This window comes from Bos mutus, chromosome 17 (assembly GCF_027580195.1).
Source record: "Bos mutus isolate GX-2022 chromosome 17, NWIPB_WYAK_1.1, whole genome shotgun sequence".
Taxonomy (NCBI): Eukaryota; Metazoa; Chordata; class Mammalia; order Artiodactyla; family Bovidae; genus Bos; species Bos mutus.
The window spans coordinates 55,316,881-55,333,173 of NC_091633.1; the positions used below are offsets into that span (position 1 = coordinate 55,316,881).

Consider the following 16,293-nt stretch of genomic DNA (forward strand, 5'->3'; position numbering starts at 1 on the left):
AAGATAGATGAATCTCAAAAACATTATGCTCAGTGAAAGAAGTCAGTCATAAAAAACCATGTATTGTATGACCCCATTTAAATAAGCAACCCATAGAATCAGAAAATAGATTAGTAACTGCCTAAGGAAAGGAGTCAGAAGAAAGGGTTAATTGCTACAAGGTTTCTTTTGAGGGTAAGGAAAGTGTTCTAAAATTGGAATATGGTAATGGTTGTGTAAGTCTAAATATGTTAAAACTCACTGAACTGTACTCATTATACAGGTCAAGTCGTAGGTATCTAAATAATACATCAATAAAGTTGTGTTTTAAAAAAAGAAACACCAGACTATAAAAAGCATTCTTCCATCTGGTTAGCTCAAATAACCCTTCTTAATAAGAGCAAAACTCAACATGAATGTATGGGCCAGTTAGCTTTACTTTCTTCTAAAGGCCATTGACTACAACTTTAAAAGTCTATTTTGAAAATGCATCTTTAAAAATAATAATATGAACATTCTATATGAAAAGATGTATTAATATCACCATTTTTATGGAAAAGAATACAAAAATGATGCATACTACTCACATTTAACTTTAAGAGTGTAACCTCTCTAGTCATAAAAAAGGAACTGAGATAGAAAGCAAATGTAAAGGGATCGATTTGAACTCAGTAACAGGAAGGTACAGATTTTTTAAATTTTCATTTACTGGCACAGAAATGAGTACAGTTGCAAGCTGCTTATCAATTGTTAATAACCCTAAAAGCTTCATTGCTCTAAAAATTAAATAGTTTTCCATGGCTTATACAGTGTAGTAAAAAGGTGTTCTTCTTGACACTATCATAACATTTGAGTAAATAGAAATGCATAAAATGAATAACAGCAGAAATAATGAACACTAATATCATTTTAGCCCCATAGCGTCTCCTTCAAAATGAATGCACACTTTAGTTTAATAATTAATTTGCTGAAACCATTTAGGTTATTACAGAGTATTGAGCAGAGTTCCCTGTGCTATACAGTAGATCCTTATTGGCTACCTATTTTAAATATAAATAGTGTCTACTATTTGTTTTCTATATCACAGTTCTTCCTAACTTTCCTTCAGAAACAGTTGCCAAAGCTTCAGGAAAAAATTTAAAAAACCCTTTATCTGGAAAGTTTGTTTCTTCTCTAAAGTTCTATGACTATAATCATTAATTTGCATAAAAGAACTAGCTAATTTAATCTTTGCAGCCCAGGACATCACTATGAAAGGCATTATTACTCCCAGTCTACAAACTGAAAACTCAAAGATTAAAAACCTGATCAAATTCTCATAACTGGAAATGTGAGACAAGGTGAGAATTCAAAACTTTACACTATACCATGCTACTTCTTAATCTTACCGCCACTGCATTATTATATGTTCCTTTTTCTAGCTTTGGGTTTTTCTAGTTCCTCAAGGTGTAAAGTTAGGTTGTTACTATAAGATCTTTCTTTTTTAATGTAACTGTTTACAGCCATAACTTTCCCTCTTAGCACGCTTTCACTCTATACCACAAGTTTGGGTCTGCTTTCTTTTGTTTGTTTGTTGTTTCATTTATCTCAAGATCTTTTCCAATTTCCTTGTGATTTCTTTTTTGACCCTTTGGTTGTTTAAAAGTGTATTGTTTAATTGTCACATATTTGTGGATTTTTTTCCCTGCTTTCCCTCTGCTACTGATTTTGAGTTTCAGCACAATGCAACTGGAAAAGATACCCTGAATCTTTTCCAGTTTAAACAAACTTATAAATTTGTTAAGATTTGTTTTGTGGCATAACATATGGTCTATCCTAGAGAATATTCTGTGTGCACTTAAGAAAAATATGTATTTTTACCAATACTCATCAGGGATATTGGTCTCTAGTCTTCTTAGTGTCTTGGTCTGCCTTTGGCATCAAGGGTAAGGCTACCCTCATAGAGTGAGTTTGAAAGTATTTCCTCCTGTTCAATTTTCTGGAAGAGTTTGAGGAAGACTGGCATTAATTTTTCTTTCTGCTATTGCTAGGTGAAGTGTTTTGTGTATATGTATTAAACTCCAACTGCTCTGTAGTGTGAGTCCTCTTCTAATTTCTTACTGAGCTATACGGTTGTCCTAAGACATACAGGATTAGTAAAGCAAGAGTTTGTTTATATGGTATAAATACAGAACTTCCAGTGCTGATGCTACTACCCTCTTCCCTCCTTACAAATGTATACAATATAAAAGCCCAGGGTTCTAAGCTTCCTGTGTATTCCTCACCTCATACAGGTTGTTGAAATCACAAAATATTTGTGAAGAAAGCAAGCAATGGAGAAGCACATCCATTTGCATATATCTTTGACCTCCTGTATGTTCTCTGCATTGCCTCTGGGCTGGTTCAATAACAAAGTAAAGTATAAGTTAACTGGCCAAGTATAATCTGGGAGAGATTTCTGACTGATCGCGACAGATGTTTTCTTTTTTTCCCAGGAGACATAACTATACTGTGTTTTTTCTAGAGTTAAGCACAACTCAGGTGAATGGAGTTAGATGAGACCCAGGAAAGCTAACGATACAGTGCTAGCCTGAGTATAAAAGCCTGGGAGCCAGGACAGCCAATGCTATAAACTCCAGCAGGCTCAAGACCCAAGCAGAGCCAGTGTTTCAGTTCAAGTCCAAGGGCAGGGGAAAAAACTGAAGTCCCAGCTCAGCCTGCTAGGCAGGAGGAAGTCCCTCTTCCTCACTGGAGTATCAGCTTTATTGTCCTATTCTGGCCTTCAACTGATTGGATAAGGCCACTCACCTAGGGAAAGGGCAATCTGCTCTACTCAGCCTACCATTCAAATGTTAATCTCATCCAAAAACACCCTCACAAACACACCTAAAATAATATTCGACCAAATATCTAGGTATCCTGTGGTTCAATCAAGTAGATACATAAAATTAACTATCACAGCCATCTACTCCTTAGGACACCGGCACCAGAAATTATGTTAGGTCCCTGGGATTTTTTAATTTACTATTTGAGCATTACCTTAACTAACGCATACTGTTAACTGAAACGGGGTATATTTTTCTAAATCAGAAGGACTTAGAAACAATGAAAATATCTCAGGAAATACAGTAAAAAGTGGGGAAAGAACCATAATAGCAGAAATAATAGTTGAAAATACAACTTTCTAGTGATTTAGGCAAATAACTACAGTGTTTCAAGAATTCTGGATCTGATCCTATAAAATTCAGAAACTACTGAAGATGTGAGAGTAGTGAAGTGATCAGAGCTGAAATCCAGGATATGTAAATACTGTTTGGTTTTAGTAGTTATAGAAAGAAGAAACTAAATCTGCACTGGGCTCTTTTAAAACATAGCTACACATTAAAGTTAAAGTGGACTAAAGAGCATCATTTTCAAAATAATGGTTATATAAACATTATAATGATACATTTATTTATTTATTGAAGATTTATAGCACTTCTACATAGTTTCAAAGTGAAGAAATTTGCAACAACAAAAAACATACAAAAATATAAGCTCACTGACAGCCAGAATTCTCATTTCTGTACTCACAGTGCTAGCCAGAGTCCCAGTGCATGATAAACAGAGACATATTTATGTTCACAGAATGAATGAATGCAAAAATGACAGGAAAAACTGTTACCGGGGAAGATAAATAGATGTTACTAAGCAACCAACTAGAATGACTTTATTGTTGCAGCAGCACTGCAACCATAAATTTGGCAAAAAGATTTCTAGGCAATTAGGGGAAGGCCAGAAATAAAATGGAGTTTCACTGTCTATAAAAGTCTACAAGATCCTTGGAGGAAAAATCCTTTTTTAGAATTTTAGAAAAATTCATGGGTTGAAACCTTATATATAGTAGATGTTTTAAACTATAGTTTTATGAGACAGAAATGGTCATGTCAGTGCTTCCAACACTGGCCCTCTGAAGTCTTTTAGAACATTGTTAAAACGTAACACAAAGGATTCCTATAGATAAAGGAGATGATAATTTAGAAACTTTGCAGTTTTATGCTCTAGTTTAATATGGGGAAATTAAACATATTATTCAACTCTATTCTACATCTATGAAGAAACACCTCGTTGTGAGGTATTTCAGAATCTTGCTACAGACATCCTGCATTTTAACAACTCAGTTCATAACTTACTAGAAAAGATAGTTAAAAAAAAAATTAGATGAAAACAGTGTTACCACGTCATAAAAAAAAGAAAACTGGACAAATTTTCACCAAAATTAAAGGGTACTTTTGGAATTATCTGGCTATGGTGCACACAGTTCACTTTGAAGCATCACAAATAAGGTGGAGAGATAGGTAATGCTGCTGCTAAGTCGCTTCAGTTGTGTCCGACTCTGTGCAACCCCACAGACAGCAGCCCACCAGGCTCCTCTGTCCCTGGGATTCTCCAGGCAAGACCGCTGGAGTAGGTTGATAGTGGCATCTTACATAGGCAGCCTTCTTCCCAAGAAGCTGCAAGACTCCATTTGAAATGCAGAAACTTTCTCAAAGAAGCATGCTTCAGAGTAAGTCACACCTGGGATTTATAAATTTTGTAATAGCTAATGTTTCCAGAAATTCAAGAGAGGTTATTCAGTAGATTAAAAAAAAATTTCATCATTCATGAATTCATTTAACAAATACTATGGCTGTCAATTATGTGACAGGCATGATGTTAGAATAACTTACTGAACTTACAGTAATTAGCAAAACATATGGCCCCTGACTGCAAAGAGCTTATAGTATGGGATGGAAAGCAGATGTTAAACAAATAACCCAGGTATAACACGTAGTAAATTGTGACAAGTGACCGACTAGTAAGGAATTTGTAAGAGTTGGTAATCGGGGAACTAAATTTGCATGGTAGAGAAGTGTCAGAGAAAGCTTCCTTGAGAAAGCTACATTCAAACTGAGGCACAAAGGTTAGAAAGGACCGATTTCCCCAGGCCATGGGCAAAGGAAGAACTGAAAAGAGAAGAGTGGAATGAGGAGAACAGGAAGTGCTGTTTGAGTACGCACTATTCAGGCTTATGAATTCTAATCCTTACAGCTACTCTCTGATGAAGGTACTGGTACCCCATCCTACATAAGGAAAGCAAGACTCAAGGAAGCAACTTACTCAAGAATACAGAATGCTACTAAATAGCAAAGGTAAGACCCAAAGTTATAATAGGTATAGCTTCAAACTCTATATTCATTTCGTTAAAGCTCTAAAGTTAGAAGGTTTAACTATTTAGCTCATTAAATGGCCTATAAATTGATGCTCTAGGTCTATATATACAAGGTTAAGTATTTTTTTTAATATGTTCCATCCTTTAGACATCCATTCCAGTTTCTGTGGGCTTCATATTCTAAAAGCCATATTTTGATGTCTATCCAAACTATAATTTATACACACAAGTCTAGTTAGTTGGTTAAATGGCCTTTAAAATCTTTCCAGCAAAGATTTTAAAGCAGCTTAAGGCTACAAAAAAATATAAAAACTAACAACTTCATCAGTCAGTTCAGTTCAGTTGCTCAGTCGTGTCCGACTCTTTGCAACCCCATGAATCGCAGCACGCCAGGCCTCCCTGTCCATCACCATCTCCCAGAGTTCACTCAGACTCATGTCCATCGAGTCAGTGATGCCATCCAGCCATCTCATCCTCTGTCGTCCCCTTCTCCTCCTGCCCCCAATCCCTCCCAGCATCAGAGTCTTTTCCAATGAGTCAGCTCTTCGCATGAGGTGGCCAAAGTACTGGAGTTTCAGCTTTAGCATCATTCCTTCCAAAGAAATCCCAGGGCTGATCTCCTTCACAATGGACTGGTTGGATCTCCTTGCAGTCCAAGGACTCTCAAGAGTCTTCTCCAACACCACAGTTCAAAAGCATCAATTCTTCGGTGCTCAGCCTTCTTCACAGTCCAACTCTCACATCCATACATGACCACTGGAAAAACCATAGCCTTGACTAGATGGACCTTTGTTTCATAGTATTACTTTATATTTCTCTGACATTTTAAAATTTTACAGTGTTCACACAAATTTCAGGATATTTAAAAAGACAGTTATGAAGCTCAAGGATAAACAGTAAGGCTTACTATTGGAACTATAATTATCACATGACAGATAATGTAAATGTTTCTGGGTATCACCTTAATGAAAGCATCTAGAAAGAATGTCTTAACTGTTAGCATTTTTAACTTCCTGTGGTAGCCACAAAAATGACCCCCGCCCCAAAGATGTCCACATCTGATTCCTTGGTTCCTGTGAGTGTTACCTCACATGGTAAAGGAGGCCTCTCAGATGGAACTAAGGTTGTTACCTGCTGCTGCTAAGTCGCTTCAGTCGTGTCAGACTCTGTGCGACCCCATAGACGGCAGCCCACCAGGCTCCCCCGTCCCTGGGATTCTCCAGGCAAGAATACTGGAGTGGGTTGCCATTTCCTTCTCCAATGTATCAAAGTGAAAAATGAAAGGGAAGTCGCTCAGTCGTGTCTGACTCTTCGCAACCCCATGGACTACCAGGCTACCAGGCTGGTAGCCTACCAGGCTCCTCCATCCATGGGATTTTCCAGGCAAGAGTACTGGAATGAGGTGCCATTGCCTTCTTTGAGGTTGTTACCTAGCTGACCCTAAAATAGATTATTCTGGATATGCAGGTGGGCCCAATATAATCACACAGGCCCTTAAAAGTCAGTGAGAGAGGGCAGAAGAGATCTGAAGAGTGAGAGGGACTCCACCCACCATAGAGATCTTGAAGACAGTGGAAGGGGGGTCATGAGCCAAGGACTGTGAGTGGGCTCTAGAAGCTGAAAATCACAACCTTCAGCTGACAATCAACAAGGAAACAAGAACCTTAGTCCTACAACCCAAAGAAATTGAATTCTGTCATCAGTCTGAATGAGCAAGGAAGAAGAATCTCCCCAGAGCTTCTAATAAGGAATGATGCCTTGTCAACACCTGATGGCAGTGCAGTGAGACCTGTGTCAGACTTCTGACCTATAGAACTGTGAGAAAATAAATGTGTGGCATGAAGCTGCTAAGTTTGTGGTAACTTATGATGGCAACAATGAAAAACTACTACTTCTAGTATTCCTGTGCTTGATTCTAGCTTCTTTGAAACAGTTCTCATCAACCAAATCTTACTTGGTAAATGCAATAGCTTTTTCAGTCCTATTGCCTACTGCTCTCTCTTGACCTTGCTGACTGCTTCTTCCAAACTCTCTCCTTCCTTGATTTCCATGATGCTATTCCTGAGTCTTGATTCTCTTCATCTTCTCTGCCACCTTTATGGGCTCTTTCTCTAATCTCCTGTAAATGATGCTGTTCCTTCAGGTTCTGTCCCCAGGCCTTCTCCTTACATTTCATATACTCTTGGCTTCTACCTCTAAAGACTAACTAAAGGCTCCCAAATGTTATCCACAGCACAGAAGCCACCAGTCTTTAGTTTCTTCAAGGATATATCAAAGCCTCCATTAATTTGAGGCTCATCTTTCCACCCAAACTGGCTCTCTAATCTCAGTTCCCTTCCTCCATTAACTGCACCTCTGGTCAACCAAATCAGCCATGTGACTCTGTCACTATCTTAAGATTATTCTTCCTGATATTCTATATCATTGGTAGCTAAACCTGTTTGGGTGTTTTTGAGTGTATCTTTCTATATCCATGCCATAGCCTTAATTTAGGAATCCATGACTTTTGAAAAGCATCAATAAAGTCCCACTTTGCTTCTTCGCTTCCAGTCTTCCCAATCTATCTGCCACCTTCTCTCCAGCATGAATTTTCTAAAGAACAAGTCTAATTGTACTACCTATTCATAAAAACGTTCAACAGTTGTCTACAATACTCAACATAAATTCTGCCCTTTTAAGACTCATTTCTTACTCTTGACACTCACCTATTAACACATTCATGCTTTCTTTCTGCTATTGTAATGAGATGTTTCTGGTATTCAGTTTTAATGGCTGATTGAGGACTCACCAGCACGATTAAGCCTCAAAAGTACTGTTGGAAAAATCACTAAAGTTTTAGTTGTTACGTAACTTCAGCAGGTCAACTACAAAGTGATATGATAGAAAGTACACTGAGTTTGGCACCATCATACCAAGTTTCACATTCTATTACTAAAAAGGAAAGGGTTAAAACTGTTCTAAACCTTTTTCCCCCCCATCTATCAAGTGAAAGGATTAAGCTGGATGATCTTGCTGCTGCTGCTGCTAAGTCCCTTCCGTCCTGTCAGACTCTGTGCGACCCCATAGACGGCAGCCCAGCAGGCTCCACCATCCCTGGGATTCTCCAGGCAAGAACACTGGAGTGGGTTGCCATTTCCTACTCCAATGCATGAAAGTGAAACGTGAAAGTGAAGTCGCTCAGTCGTGTCCGACTCTTCGCGACCCCATGGACTGCAGCCTACCAGGCTCCTCCATCCATGGGATTTTCCAGGCAAGAGTACTGGAGTGGGGTGCCACTGCCTTCTCCGGGATGATCTTAAGGTCTATTAAAGTCGGCAATTCTAGCTTTCCAGTTAAGAGCACTAAAACTTATTAGGAACAAGCAATAAGGCTAATTTATAGCACTTGACAACTCACTCCAGTTTTCTCGCCTAGAGAATCCCATGGACAGAGGAGCCTGACAGGCTATAGTCCATCGGGTCACAAAGAGTCTATCCAACACGACTGAAGTGACTAAGCACAGCACTGTTCAGTTTCTACGGATCTATTAACATACACCATCCATACACAATAATCAACTTTATCAACTAGATGAGGGCTATCTTCGATGGATTTACGTATAAGTTCCAAATGTGACTGGAAGATCAAACCAATTGCATGTGAAGACAAAACTGTAAACTGAAAAGAAGTCAAACAATTGCCGAAAGGAAGGTTACCTTCAGCAATTAAAAGACCCAGAGTGACGTAAAAATTTTAAAGCAAACAAAATCGCAGGGCTAGATCAAGGTTTTAATGTTTTTAAAGCATCAAAAAGTTTCCATACAAACTAACTTTCCTAATTCGAGAGTTCTTCCCATGGCCACTCTCGAATGATCTGCTTTCTCCCTTCTGGACGTTGTTGCCGTTTGCTTATATATCAAAAGCAAACGCCTCGGAGCCCTGTTGCTCCGGCAGGTGCTATAAATAAAATCAGCTAAAGTATCTGATCGTAAACAGCCCGTCGGCGATAATGAGTCTCGAGTCATTAGGGCTTCGTGGGATTCACCACAACGCTCTCCCTCCCTCCCCAGCGGCGCGCACCGGGCTCCAGGCGGCGCGTCGAGGGAGCGGCCGGGAGTCGCGGGCCACCAGCGCCGAGAGGTCAGGTCCCTTCGCCTCTACAGAGGCGGGGAGGGCGTGAACTGAGCCTAGTTGGGTTTGACTCGCCTTTCGGTGCGAAGTAGCGGGCGGAGTGAGCAGCGTTAAAATTAGACCGGCCCCCTCTCCATCCCTCGGGAGCGCGCACCGAGGCTCGAGCGTGGAACGGGGCTGAAATGGCAACCGCTGGAGTAACGGACTCGGCTCCCCGAGGCCTCTGAACCCTCGGGGACAGGCCTCTGAACCCTCGGGGACGGGCCACCTGGCCTTCCCCGCGCCAGCCCCAGCGCCGCAGGTGGCCATGGACACAGAAGTTCCGGGGATCCCAACCGACCCCGAGGGGGGCATCACCCCGCCGCCCGCCCGGGCCGGCCTCCCTACCCCCGAGGCCTGGAGAGCCCGCCCGAGAACCCCGCTGGCCGCGTCCCCATCCCCAAACTCAGCACCCACCTCCTCACGGGTCCCTACCGGGTCCGCCCGGCGGACGCCCAAGAAAGGGGCGCAGCAGGAACCCCCGCCCTGCGGGGAAGAGCTAAGACTCGGCTTCCTCACCCCCAGTTGGAGCACAGAAGGACGCGGAAAAGTGACCTACTACTACCCACGCACCTGTCTTGCGGGCCCGTTTTCGGGAGTGGCAGCTCAGATGTCCGAGCCGCTGCCACTTGGTCCCCGCGTCTCCCCCAGCTCAATCCAGCCGCCGGCCGCGCAGCAGCGACTGCTAACTGCGCGTGCGCGTGCGGCCGCGGGCGGGGAAGAGGCGGCGGCCACAGGCGCGTGCTGCGCGCACCTGCACCGAGGGGCTCAACCGCCGCAGAGGGACCTTCCCAACCACGCGCCGCGCGGCCCCCACCGGCCGGTTGTTGCGTGCATCCGGCTCCTCGGATGGCCTGGGAGGAACTCCTCGCTAACCATCCGAAGACCCTTCCTTTCCGCAGAGCGCCTGCTCTCTGCGAGCAGTGAGGTTCAACCTCCTAACGCACATAATTGGGCCCTGAATTTTGAGTAAATCACATTTTAACAGCGTCCAGTTAGTACCCCAGGCCTTCCCTGGGGTTCTAGACGTTCTGATGGGAGGTCATTGTGGTCAGCAGGGAGCTATTCTTCCCTGAAAGTGTATGATAGAGATATATTAAATATTAACATAATAAAGAGTACTGCATGGTTTCTTTCTGAAATGCTACTGATAAAGAATTGTTAATCTTTCGTTGTGTTTACTGCGCTCTAAACGGTTTTACATTCATTATGTTATCGAACGTCCCAACAACCCTGGTGAAAAAAACGGAAGATAATTACTTGCCTTTGGCTTTAAGTATTAATGGTGTAAATGGAGTTCAAATCTTTTCCAAAGCCTGTCATTTTAACTCACTAAAAGTTAAAATATAGCATAAACATAATAGTGAATCACAACTTTCTTTGCCCCATAGATATTGGATCATACAGCCCTTACTTGCTTATTCTTGGTAGTAAATTTTGACTTTGATTTTGGTATTATCATGCTTTCAATTTTATTGTAATAATAAAATATTTAACTTGTGATATCTCTATTAAAGAGTCTCAGATTAAGGGAATTGATGGAGCTCCATGCATAAAATGTGATTATTGGCTAGATATAAAGATCACTGAACATTTTTCACATTGCATTCGCGATAAGGCCACTATATCTAGACTTCTGACACTGTCATCTTCTGTGTCAAAGATGGTATTTTTGGTATTTGGATGGTATTTATGGGTTTTTTAAACAACTTTTTAAGTCAACTTTATTCCAGGTACTTTTAACAGTATTATGCTCTTCTTTTCTTAGGCTTTGCAACTTCTGTTATTCAACATAATTCTGTGACCGGTAACGAATTTGACTTGTTAGAAAAGAATTTCTGAAGGATCCACTCAAAGTTTGCAATGAAGAAGCTGAAAGCTTAAACTTTAGGAACAAGGAATCTAAGCTAAATGAGCCCTTAATCTGATCCATTGATGTAAAGATTTTTAAAAACTCCAAGATTCAGATATATGCTTAATACTTATTCTCAGTTTAGAATGTTGTTTGAGGGAGTACCTATTTATCTATTTTGTTATTTTAATAGGGATTCAGAATGAAAAGCTAAAGTGTTTCCATGTTCCTCGTACTGAGAGGCTTATCAGACACTTACTGAATATTTAGCTTCTACCTGCTAAACTATGAAAATGTTGATAATGCAAAGATCACAACTATATGAGCTCTGCTTTCAAATAGCTAATATATTTAGAAAAACAGACATATAATCTGTTGACCACCATTCTAGAAAGAGACCCAACTGAGATAAAAAGGCATTTATCTGGGGTCTGTTAGGACTCCACCCTGGAGACACAGACTCAAGAACTACCTGAATTGTGTTTTGCTGGACTACAAAATGAGGGAGGCTTATAAAGGCAAAAACCGAATGCTTAAAGTTACTTGAGTGGTTATCAAGAATTATAATTGGAGCTGGCAAGAAGTAAGGGTGCTTATTAAGTGAGGATTGGTGGGGGTCCCAAATGGTTGCATAGTTACAAGGGGAGAACTTGAGACCATAAGGTTGCAGCTGACAGGTGTTGTTTTGAATACAGCTGGTGGTGTTCTTGAGTCTGGCATGCTCAAAGAAAGTTCAGGTTCTCAGTGGTGCAGAGACTTCTCTGAGACCTGGTCCTCATTGGCCACCCAACTCCATTTTTGTATGCCTGATCCAAGATTACTCCATTATAATTTTGTTATCAAATTAAATATCCAATAATGTATAAGTTACATAATAGAATGGACAAAATGCTGGGACAGAGTATGTTGCCATTCATTTTTCCTAAAGGAAAGTTTCATCAGAGAAGTACTAATGGACACTATGAAAGCCAAGGAAGTGGGCATTCTTGGTATCATGGTTGACATTTTCTGTCTCTACTTGTTATCAATTCAGGTAAACTGTATTACCCTAAGAAATCACTCATTTTTATCTAAGCATTCAGAAAGAAAATATCAGTAAAACAAAAATCTTTCATCTCATGATTCATTCATTACCTATGAGTAGCTACTAATATCAACACAGCATCTAAAAATATATGCTAAGGTTAGTGAGGAAAAAACAAAAACAACATAAGATGATGGTCTCCTTGGGAAAATGCCTGCACAGATTTAGCTCCCATTATTTGTTCATAATTGTTTCAATTCTGTCACCAGGTGGAAGATCCATACAGAACACAGCAAATCCCTAGATACTTTACACACTTAGAAGAAGAGTGTCTCTTTCCCTTCTACCAGGAGTATACCACATTTACTATTACAACTACTATTAGTAGTACTACCATATAACCATTTACATCCACAGTATTTAAGGCAGATGATGGTGGCTATTATCAACACTTGAGAGACATTCTGGCAACAGACTTTGACTTGCCATGCCTCCAGTGTTTACAGAGCTATTCATTTAAAAGTAATGTTGAAAAAAAAAATGTCTGAATGTGGCTTCTACAAACTTATCTGATATATTGAGTCAGGTGCTTAAATACATAATTTGCCTTCATATATTTGTTTGAAGACAAGTGATTTTTAAAAAGCAAAATTAGTATATTATAAAATGAATGCCCCAACCAACCAGTGAGCACTATTTGCTCTGCTATACTTCAGATAGGTGTCTAAGGTTCTCCAAATCTCCCCTTCCCCATACACTTAGACCAGAGGCTGTGGGTGGTGAACGAGGCCCTCCAAATATCTACCATTTGGGAGCAGTGGGGATGGGAATGGAAGATGGGGGCATCTCTCCCGGCTACATTAGAAACATTTTTGAGAATTGCTTTGTGCTGACCACTGAAACATTCTGTTCTGGAATCATTCCCATAAGGACAGCAGTCATTGGGTTGAATCTTTAAGGCTGTCTTTTAACTTCCTTCTCTTTATCATAACCTCAGCATCTGCTATGCCCAGGGTATATCGGTCAGTGTTCAAATGCTTCTTTCTCAATGTCACAGCAGAGTTCCCTTGGAATCATCTGGAATCATTCAGGCTTTTCAACAACAGCCAGTGGAATGTTGGACAGTCTCCTTTAATACTGTTGGACACCTTATCTTTGACAAAGGAGGCAAGAATATACAATGGATTAAAGACAATCTCTTTAACAAGTGGTGCTGGGAAATCTGGTCAACCACTTGTAAAAGAATGAAACTAGAACACTTTCTAACACCATATACAAAAATAAACTCAAAATGGATTAAAGATCTCAACGTAAGACCAGAAACTATAAAACTCCTAGAGGAGAACATAGGCAAAACACTCTCTGACATACATCACAGCAGGATCCTCTAAGACCCACCTCCCAGAATATTGGAAATAAAAGCAAAAATAAACAAATGGGACCTAATTAAACTTAAAAGCTTCTGCACATCAAAGGAAACTATTAGCAAGGTGAAAAGTCAGCCTTCAGAATGGGAGAAAATAATAGCAAATGAAGCAACCGACAAACAACTAATCTCAAAAATATACAAGCAACTCCTCCAGCTCAACTCCAGAAAAATAAATGACCCAATCAAAAAATGGGCCAAAGATCTAAATAGACATTTCTCCAAAGAAGACATACAGATGGCTAACAAACACATGAAAAGATGCTCAACATCACTCATTATCAGAGAAATGCAAATCAAAACCACTATGAGATACCATTTCACACCAGTCAGAATGGCTGCGATCCAAAAGTCTACAAATAATAAATGCTGGAGAGGGTGTGGAGAAAAGGGAACCCTCTTACACTGTTGGTGGGAATGCAAACTAGTACAGCCACTATGGAGAACAGTGTGAGATTCCTAAAAAACTGGAAATAGAACTGCCTTATGATCCAGCAATCCCACTGCTGGGCATACACACTGAGGAAACCAGAAGGGAAAGAGACACGTGTACCCCAATGTTCATCGCAGCACTGTTTATAATAGCCAGGACATGGAAGCAACCTAGATGTCCATCAGCAGACAAATGGATAAGAAAGCTGTGGTACATATACACAATGGAGTATTACTCAGCCATTAAAAAGAATACATTTGAATCAGTTCTAATGAGGTGGATGAAACTGGAGCCTATTATACAGAGTGAAGTAAGCCAGAAGGACAAACACCAATACAGTATACTAACGCATATATATGGAATTTAGAAAGATGGTAACGATAACCCTGTATACGAGACAGCAAAAGAGACACTGATGTATAGAACAGGCTTATGGACTCTGTGGGAGAGGGAGAGGGTGGCAAGATTTGGGAGAATGGCATTGAAACATGTGAAATGTCATGTATGAAACGAGATGCCAGTCCAGGTTCAATGCACGATGTTGGACGCTTGGGACTGGTGCACTGGGACGACCCAGAGGGATGGTATGGGGAGGGAGGAGGGAGGAGGGTTCAGGATGGATTATTTTTTTTTTAATTTAGAAAAAAAAAAAAAAAAAAAAAAAAAAAAAGAAAAAGGAAAAAAAAGAAAAAAAAAATACTGTTCCAGTTTATTGTATCAACCCTTCAGGTATTTTGTGCCAATCTTGGATGGTGAACTGAGAAGTCCTAGTGGGTACCTTTACAAGGAATTGTGCCTTCTTTTTGAGAAATGCTCTACCTGGAATTAGTTGTAATTTTTCATATTAACCTGGAATATGATCTGGTAGATTTAATTTTAAAAGCTCAAAACTGAAGTCAAATTTTAAAAATGCATGTCTTTTATTCTTATTTTTCTTCCCAACTTTATTGAGATAATAGTTGACATATAGCTCCTTTCTTTAAAAAAGAAAGTGAAATGGTGCATATGAACAGTTCATCATTCATATTCACTTTGGTATGTGACACGGTTCATATTGATGTAAATGTGTGAAGTTTTTTAGTCAAGGATAATACAGCAGTTTGAATTAAGATTTTCACATTTTATGAAGCATAAGAAAGAAGTAATATCTCATTATTTCTCAAAATAAAGTAAAACTCAATAGAATAACAAGAGGAAAAATAGATTTTAATAGATTCCTATAAGAAACTGATGAATTAATAAAGATTTAAAAGCATTTAACAAATAAATTAAAAAGCCTGATATAAGAGAAACCAGCACCCATTGAATAGGAATATTTAAAGAAGACATTTATAAAGCACAAAACTAACATTTATAAAAACAAATGAAAAAAGGAAATCAACTATACCTCAATAAAAATGCAAATGAGTAATGCATATTTTAAAGGGAGTATGTAAAGACTATACATTCTTCCGTAATTCATATGAAATATAAGAATTCATAACTCTCAAAGTTTATCACACAAAGTTCTCTAACAACAAGGTAATTAAATTTATAAATCAACAATAAGAGATGGCAAAACCAAGATATTAAAAAAACACTCCCAAATAACCCAAGAGTTAAGAATGCAATAAGAAGAGAAAATATGAAATCTTTAGAAACTGAATGACTGTCAGAATACATATACATCAAGATGTTTGTTAGTCAGCTCAAATGGCACTTGGAAGTTTTAGTTTTAAACGCATGTGTTAAAAAGACAGGAAGATACTGTGGCGCCGCCAGCCTCAGAGTTGCTCGGCCTTGTGCTTTCTATTTTTGGTGTCTTAACACAATAGATAACAGCATGTACTGGTTCACACAGGACCTGTCCCGGATGATAGCAAGTTTCTGAAATGTTAGCTACTTAGCTAAAATGTTTAGCTACTTAGATAGCTACTTAACTATCTAATTCAACAAAAGATATTTCTTTATTTTTAAAAACTTCCCTGTCTTATTTTTATAAAAATTTGTAATAAATAGCAAGGATACAAGTTTCATAAACAAATATGCAAATTTTTCTTGACATAGAGGCAGTTAAATATTTCCAAATCTACTAGCTTGTTCATTATTCCTTCCTCTTGTATATAATCATTTGTTTTGAATATTACAATTTCTGAAAGATGCCATTAGAAATCATGGTGATCGAAGATTAAAGTATTACAGAGCTGCTTCTTGTTGGGCTTCATTTTTCATATTTCCTGTAATAAAAATAAGAAATCTGTTAACATCTAGAAATAGTATA

General features: G+C 39.3%; 1 protein-coding gene across 2 annotated transcripts in view; it reads right to left on the minus strand.

Annotated features, from left to right (window-relative positions):
* The window catches only part of CLGN (calmegin), a 47,001-nt gene extending 36,903 nt beyond the window's left edge, over positions 1-10,098 (minus strand). Inside the window, exon 1 of one of the 2 annotated variants that reach the window (XM_070386566.1) lies at positions 9,716-9,834. The gene's annotated coding sequence lies outside the window, so the exon portion shown is untranslated. Of the gene's footprint in view, positions 1-9,715; positions 9,835-9,871 lie in introns of those variants that run through there. The other variant, XM_070386565.1, reaches the window with a different exon arrangement.
* Positions 10,099-16,293: the final 6,195 nt, after the last annotated feature.